We start from the raw sequence: 8526 nt of genomic DNA, 5'->3' as shown, positions 1-8526 counted from the left end.
TGGGAATTCATCGCTATAAATCTCCCTAGGAGGACTACTTTCATTGAATACCACAGTTTCCTATAAGTTGTATCTACATTTTTGTTTAATTGTAAATATTGCTTAATTTTTACTTTGATTTCATCTGTGACCCATTGGTTGTATAGGATGGTGTTATTTAATTTCCATGTGTTTATGGAGTTTTTGTGATTTCTTTTGTCATTAATTTCCAGTTTCATTGCTCTATGGTCTGATAGTATGCATGGGATAATTTCAGTTCCTTTGCATTTACTTAAGCATGTTCTGTTTGCTAACATATGGTCTATTTTAGAGAATGTCCCACGTGCAGCTGAGAAAAATGTGTATTCTGATGCTGCTGGATGGAACACTGTAAAGGTTTATTAAGTCCATTTGTTCACAAGTTTAGTTAAGTTCTGTTATTTCTTTGCTGGTTTTTTGTCTAGTTGATCTGTTTATGGCAATGGTGTTTTAAAGTCCCCTGTTATGATTGTGTTGCTGCTTATTTTTCATGTCTGTTAAAATTTGTCCTATATAGTTCGGTGCTCCTATATTGGGTGCATAGATGTCTATGATTGTTCTCTCTTTCCCTTGAAGTTTTCCCCTCACAAGTATGTAGAGACCTTCTTTATCTCTTTTGATTGTTCTTGGTTTGAATTTAATGCTGTCTGGAAACAGAATAGCTACACCTCCTTTTTTTCTGGGTTCCTGTCATGTGGAGTATTGTTTTCCATCCTTCAGTTTTCCGTCTATGAATTTTTTTGAGTTAAATGTATTTCTTGTATACAATGTATAGTTGGATTTTGTTTCTTGATTCACTCTACCAGTCTGCTTCTTTTGACTGGTGCATTGAGACTGTCTACATTGATGGTTATAGCTGATATGTACTGGCTTATCTTGGTCATGTTACTTTCCTGCTGTTGGATCCTCCTTTTTCCCTCTGTTTAATTGCTTGCTGTGCTTGGTAGTTTCTTCGTATTGTTGTTCTTCAAGTTGTGGGCTGTTTTATCTCTTTCTAGGATATCTTTTAGTACTCTTTGTAGGCCTCGTTTGGCACTCATGAGTTTCTTCAGTTGTTCATTGTGGAAATATTTTCTCTATTAAATTTGAAGGAAAACTTTGCAGGGTACATCAATGTGGGTTTGAAGTTGTTTTCTTTCAGTACCTGAAATACTTAACTCCAAGCTCTTCTTGACTTGATGGTTTGTGTTGAGAAATGTGCCATGATTCTGATGGGCTTTCTCTTGGTTCTGTTTCCTTTCTCTAACAGCTTTTAATATTCTGATCTTTTGTTTCATTTCTGGGATCTTGACCACAATATGTCTGGGTGTAGATTTATTTTGGTTATGGTTAACTGGAGTTGTACATGCTTCACTTATCTGTATGTCTGATTCTTTTTACATGCTTGGGAAATTTTCTGCTATTATTTCTGCAGTCTTTTTATGTCATTTGTGTTGACACCTGCTGTTTCATTGATACCTATTAATCTTACATTGTTTTTCTTTGCCTCATCTTGCAGTTGTTGGTTATTTCCTGGTTCCTTGTTTTTAAGAGCTCCTTCTTTTCACATTCATTAGTGGCAATGCTGTCTTCAAGTTCTGAGAGTCTATCTTCAGCTTCCTTCAGGCAGTTTTGCCAGCTTTCGATGGAATTTTTAATTTCCTGGATATCTGTTTGAATCTGTTTCATGTATTCTAGTTCTTTTCTATCCTGTTCACTCAAGGTTTCCATGAGTCGTCTATGCTTCTCTATTTTCTTGTGTCTTTTTCGGATATGCTGAACAATTCTTTCATTATTGTTGTCATTTCTTTTTTTTACCTGACAGATTATTTATCATCTGATGTCTTCTACAGCCTGATGGAGTTGTTTCTTTACTTCAGTTGCTATCATTTCAGAAATTTCAGGTGTATGACTTGCAGGTTCTTCTGTGTTGATGCCTCCTTGACTTGTTCTAGGTGGTGCAGAGGTCTTAGGTTGCATTTTGCTTCTTCATTTTGTCATTTTTGAAGATTCAGAGGTTCCCTGGAGATCAGCCTCACTCCAACGTGGTAGGGTGAGGGCCCAAAGATCCCCAGTACTCAGTGTAGCTCCTGTGCTGGTGTGTGGGGGTCAAGTGGGGTCCCAGATGCTCATGAAACTTTCTTGCATTCAGTTGGTGCCCAGGCCAGTGTGGGAAGGATGGGGGAGGCTCACTGGAGTTTCTGAAGCTGTCTGGGGTTCAGCCCTGCTTCCACAAGTGTCGGGGGATGCAGGTTGTCATCACTGAGGCTTCAGATATTCCCCGGGACCCAGCCTGGTTCCCATGCCAGTACAGGAGGGGTGAGAGTGGTGTCCTTGAGGCTGCTGACTCAGTCTAAGTTTCAAATGGGCTCCCACGGGGGTGCGGGGTTGTGCTGCGAGTGACCACTGTGGCCCTAGAAGGTGTCTGGGCTCTGGGGGAAGCACAGGGGTGGCTCACCAGTGTTCCCAAAGGTGTCCAGGGTTCAGCCCAGTTCCCATGGGGTTCCAAGAGTGCAGGGAGTGGCCACTGAGGTCTTAGAAGGTGCCCAGGCTCTGCCTGCCTTGCACACTGGTTGGGAAGGCATTCTGGTTGCTTACCAATGTTCCTAAAGATGTTAGGGGTTCAGCCCAGAGCCCCCAGACTCACTAGGGGTGTGGAGAGTGGCCACCAGGGACCCAGACGGTGCCCGGAGCTCTGCCTGCCTTGCATGCTGGTTGGGGAGGCATGTCTGGGGTTCAGCCCAGCTCTCATGGGGATCTGGGGGTGCAGGGAGTGGCCACCAAGGCCCCAGAGGATGCCTGAGGTTCTGCCTGCCTCACATGCTGGTTGGGAAGGTGCAGCAGTGGCTCACTGGGGTTCCTGAAGATGTCCAGGGTTCAGTCTGGAGCCCACAGACTCACTAGGGGTGTGGGGAGTGGCCACCAATGCCACAGATGCTGCCCGGGTCTCCACCTGCCTCACACACTGGTCAGGGAGGTGCTGCGGTGGCTCATTGGAGTTCCTGAAGATGTCTGGGCTTCAGTCCAGTGCCTGCAGATTCCCCACCCACCTTTTTAAAGAGAAAAAGGATGCTATGTAGTTGAATGTCTTGGGTATGGTTACATAGTTAATTAAGCAGAGCAAATATTAACAGCCAGATTTCATTTATTTTTCTCTCAAGTCTTCATTCAGTAGATAATGTTTGATATGCCACACTATTTAAAACACAGGAACTTCTACACTAAATAATCTCTGTCCTTAAAGAAGCTGGTGGCGAATGGGGAAGTAATGGAATAAATCAATCATCATGGCTCCAGCAAAGAACAAACAGAAGGAAAGCTAGGTACTACCGGAGCTGGGAAGAGCCCTAACCTGCTCTAGGGATTAAGAAAGGCCTCCTGAGCTTGTTGTGGTGGCACATTTCTGTAATCCTAGCACTGAGGAGGCTGGGGTAGGGGGATCAGCAGGCTTGGGCAACACAGTGAGTCCAAAGCCAGCCTGAACTATATAGTGATACCCTCTCTCAAAAAAACCAAAGGAAAGGACTGGGGATATAGCTCAGTGGCACAAGCACCTGCCTGGCAATTGCAAGGTACCAAGTTCGATTCCTGGTACAAAAAAAAAAGAAATAAAAAAACCAAAGGAGAAAAAAAAAAGAAAGGCTTCCTGGAAGAGTTGGTTCCTGAGGAAGTGTTGAATGTGAGCTGCAGTTGCTGGGAGAGGAAGTGGGAGGCACTATGGACTGATTCTCAGGCCACGGAAACTGGTTTGAGGGGAGTACAGACTCTAAGGAGGCTGAAATAAGGTCAACAGAGAAAGACCATGCTTGCATGATAAGGGCTTAGTTTCCACTGTAAACAAACAGTGGTGAATTTGGGAACACCACAACTGACAGGGTGGTGAGAGAAGAAAACAGGCACAGCCAGAAAGGAGGCATGGACTAGCTGTGGGAACCCTGAAGAGCTCAAGGGAAATAAGCATTAAAAGCTGCCAAAATCTTCAGGGGAGAGAAACGGTTCCCATTTGCCTTCTGTACCATCAAGTCTAAGCTTCTACTAATGCCACTGCCTTGCTCAACTCGCTTCCTTGTTATTTCTCAGCAGCCCTTCTGCTCACAGACCCACCAAGAAGCCACTCAGTTCCAAGCTCACATTGTCAGTGGACAGAAGCCAGGTGCTTCTGGTCATTTATGTTCATATGCTCAGGTTTACTTGCTTGCTGCTGCTGAAATTACAGTATTACCATCCAAACTGGGCTGGTGTCTTACGAAGTCAAAGAATGAAATCATGGACAAAGGCAGTTAAGAGGAGTGTTTATTGGAAGTATAAGAAAGCTCCCAGTAGTTGGGAAGGGACCTGAAAAAGGGTTGTCAGAGTGGGTTCTCTAGGATCTTTCACATTAAGGTAGCCAGGTCTCTGTCCACAAGAGGTCAAGATGGGTTTAGCCTATAGAATTTGGATAAGGATTGGCCATACCCTAATACAACTCACAGAAAAAAAAAAAAACATGTTGTGGCCATGAGCTGGTCACATACCATCTGGCCACTCAGGAACCTTGCTGTGTAACAGAAGAAGGTAAAAGAGAAGGGGGATCTGCCTATAATGGTCCCCCTTGTTCTTACATTCCTGAGCTTAGTGATCTATATGGCTTGAGTTAACCCTTAACCTTGCTATTTTCCTTTAAGACTAACCAACCTGATTCCATCTTCTAATCTTTTACTAGTTACCTACTTATAAGCTAACTGGCTATACTATGTACCACAAAAGGGGCCATTTATTTTGGTGAAAAAGGATTCATTCTAAGCTAGTTCTAAGGAGATGGAGGTGCCTGTCTGCTTCAAATTCCCATCTCACAGGTATGTACAGGTGTGTTAGGCTCTTTCATAGCAAGGAACAGTGCAGGGAGAGAATACAATGAGACAACAGTTATGTGCAGGCTTGTTCCATCCCTTCCTGAACCCAGATCTTTGTCTTGCCTAAAGAAATGAAGTTGGATTTGATCTCTTGGTGGCAGCATTTCTGTATTCATCTGGCTGAGAGAAGTTGGGGGTAGCTATTTATATCCTAGCCCTGAGAAAGTCTGGCAAAGTTACTTAGCACTAAAAGAAAAAAATGTAACTTCTGAAGTTCCATTTTGTGTGCTAGTTATACAAGGAGGTCCCCCTGAGGAGGAGTTGTGCACCTCAGTGGGCCTGGGAAATATATTGACTTACTATTGCAGAAAAACACTTAAGGATGTATCAGTGAGAGGGGACAGGCTGATTTGTGAGGTAGACTTAGAAAGTATGGGAGAATTGGAAGGGACTTCACCCTGAGGAGCTGAAGGGCAGAGCTCTGATAAAGAATAAGGCCAATTTTTATAAAGGGGCTGAGATGGGCTAGGGAATGGTTATTACCTCAGTTGTGGTTTTGCAAAGTCTAGAAAACTCATCGCTTGAGAGTGCAATTTGGTTTCTACCAGATGACTGTTACTACTTTGGCAGTCTCAGTTTTGAGGAGGCTTTGCTGGAATCCAAGGCTTATGGCAATGACTGGAGACTTCTGAGTGCTCGCTGATAACTGAATGTCTCTGTAAATATCTTAACTTTATGTCTTCACTCTTGGAAGGGGATAAAGCAAGTTATATAAATTTAGAGATAATCCATCCTGTACTGCCAATTTTTAGACAGATATTTCCTAAATGATTAAGATGGCTATGTGCAGACTTGTGCAAGGATCTGACTCAAAGTTTTAAAGTAATAAAGGAGACAGATACAAATTCTGCTTTTAGTTACCTACTGAGCATCTCCAAGCCCCAGTGAAAAGTCCTTCTTGTTATTGTTTTGCTTTGTTTTAGTAACAAAAGTGGCTTTCAAGTCCTTGACTGCCTCAAAAGAAAACAAATCATGCTTTTAATGAGTAACAGGTTAATGGCCTACAGTTTGTCATCTGTCCTATGGTGGTCTTTGTCTTAATATTTTGCCTCTTTCTTGAGATGTAACATCCTCACTTGTCTAAGGTCTATTTAGCCTTCCTGACCTAACACAAGTCTTATTTTCCCCATGGCTGCCCCAGCATGCTCTACGCTAGACAGAGCTGTTTGTATTTCATGCAACTATATGCCATCTGGTGTTTTGGGCTGTCTTCTTAAAAGCTTCTTGGTGTCATGGGTCTTATTTTATTCTTCTTCTGTGGCTTTTGTACCCTGGAATAGTGTGAGCCAATAATCCTCACTCGAAAAAAGCTTGGGTCTATCAAAATGACTGACTTGACCTTATACTGTTCATGAGGATTCTTAATGAAGATTTAAATTTCAGCTATCCCAGAGTTACAGTGAACCCCATGCAAGGGATATTATTCTGAACTAAGAACAATACTAACTTGAGTAGGAGTGCATGCAGACAGGGACTAGGAAAGAGAGATGCTCCTTACAGCAGCATCCACAAAGACTGGACGGCTGTGCCTGTGTGATGTCAGTATGTAGTTTCCTCTCGAACAGGCTCACACTTTGCAGTTGGCCCTTTGAAGCCTCTTTCTGGAAGCACTGCTCACTCTGGCTTGGTGACAGGAGGCCTGTATTAAAGGGATGAACAAGACCTCACTGGACAGTGGCTTCTGAATTTAATAAAAGAACTTTTTGTTAATAAATTTTTTGTTTAATAAAATAATTTTTAAAAAATAAATACATAAATTTCAAAAAAGAATGGTAACTCATTACCATTGTCATGGTTGTGAGGGAGAGGTCGCTGTGAGGGAATGGAAAAACAATCCCCTCTTTCTGACCCCAAGTTTAAAATTTTCACATCCCTGTATTTCCCAAGGGAAATGTTAAGTCCGTTGCACACAGATAGAGGGCTTATACCTTTGCAGCATCCTCACTGCTATGTGAGATAAGGAATCATACTGTTTTAAAATTAATATATGTTCATGATACATAATTATCTTCATCTTAGAGAGTTAATATACATATTGCGTCATGATCATTTTTACTTTCCCTTCTCCTCCAACCTTCCCCTCCCCTCACCTCTCATTTCCTAGATCCCCTGCCCATCTACATAGAGCCTGCATTTCTGATTTCTATCATCTTTCATTCTGCTTTTTATTTATATTTTGGGTCTCTTGTATTCACAAAACCATGCAATATTTAACTTTCACTGATTTATTTTATTTAGCATTATGGTCTCAACATGCATCCACTTTTCCTACAAATGATTCAAAGTTATCTTTATGATTAGCAGTACCACAGTCTCTTTTATCTATTTCTCTTTTGATGGGCATATAGACCACTTCCATAATTTAGCTATCATGACCTTTGCTGCTATAACCATGGGTATGCATGTATCAGTGTATGTACCTCTTTCAGAATAGGCATAGCTGGGTCAAATGGAATTTCAAGTTTTAGTTTTTTGAAGAATCTCCATACTCATTTCCATTGTGGCTGTCCTAGTTTACATGCCCACAAACAATGGAGAAAAGTTCCTTTTCTTCTACCGCCTGGCTGGCATTTGTTGTTGAGTCCTTGATAGTTGAAGGTGATAGTGGTTGTGTCCATGGACTATCAGGTCTCTCTGTACATATCAGGTTATACAACAAAGAGGACAGAATTACACAGGAGACTCAAAGACGAGTGTGCCTGCATTTAATAGACACTTTAAGACTAGGTGGGTGTGGGACTCGGTGGTCTCTCGGTGGGCCCGGGGAGAAAACAGCGAGAGGATTTAGAAAATAAAGAGAAGAGACAATAGCCGGTGTCAGGTGCAATTACCTCTTACCTGATGGACAAGTGGACTGACTTCAACGGAGGGTTTATTTTATACTCTTGCAAAGTTAGTGTCAAGAGAGGTAATGTTGCCTAGTGTCTAACGACTGTAATTGTCCAGACAGGATGCTTTTTTTAATACTGAAGTAGCTTGACTGCTTGAGGTACTCTGGCTCTGTCCGGCCCTGACACACATGACCAATATCCCACTCCAGCTGCTCCCAGCAGGTGGGTGCTAAAGAAATAAGTGGCTACCATTAGTCATATCAGTATTCACAGTTATTATATTTAAGTATACTTATAATATTTCAGTCCTGCCTAATGATTACTTTTTTATTGCAACACTGTGGATTGAACCCAGGGCTTTCACACTGAGCTACACCCGAGGTCTTTTTCTTTTTTTTTAAATTTTTTGAGACAGTTTTGTAAAGTCACTAAGTTGCTCTGGCTATGCTCCAACTTGCCATCCTCCTGCCTCAGTCTCCCTGAGTGTTGGGGTAAGAGCCATGTGCTACCACACCTGGCTTGAGGACTGCATATCCTTCAAAAGTAGCCTACCTTACCTTCTAGAGCTCCTTCAGTCTGGTTTGGCATGAAATCACGTGCGAGTAGCTAACACTGGCATTTGACAGGACGCGCACGCGCCTTCCGCACTGTCCAGGGCGGTGAACAAGGACGGGGCCCCGGGAGTCCTTAGGCGTGTTGTCCCAACCCCCGCCGCTACGCGGGTGAAGGAAATGCGGCCCTCGCGGCCCCCAGAGGTCCCCTCCCGCACCACACTGCCGCGCTGCGCGTCGCTGCGGCAGCGCCTC

At 43.0% G+C, this 8526-nt stretch overlaps 1 protein-coding gene across 1 annotated transcript in view; it reads left to right on the top strand.

Annotated features, from left to right (window-relative positions):
* Nucleotides 1–8526, top strand: part of Paqr8 (progestin and adipoQ receptor family member VIII) — a gene marked incomplete in the record, with an annotated part of 52211 nt that overhangs the window by 40663 nt on the left and 3022 nt on the right.

The sequence above is a fragment of the Chinchilla lanigera genome, unplaced genomic scaffold (assembly GCF_000276665.1).
Source record: "Chinchilla lanigera isolate Chin_1 unplaced genomic scaffold, ChiLan1.0 scaffold00010, whole genome shotgun sequence".
In the NCBI taxonomy this organism is placed as follows: Eukaryota; Metazoa; Chordata; class Mammalia; order Rodentia; family Chinchillidae; genus Chinchilla; species Chinchilla lanigera.
The sequence above is the reverse complement of the archived record's forward strand: the minus strand, read 5'-3'. Positions and strand labels throughout refer to the sequence as shown.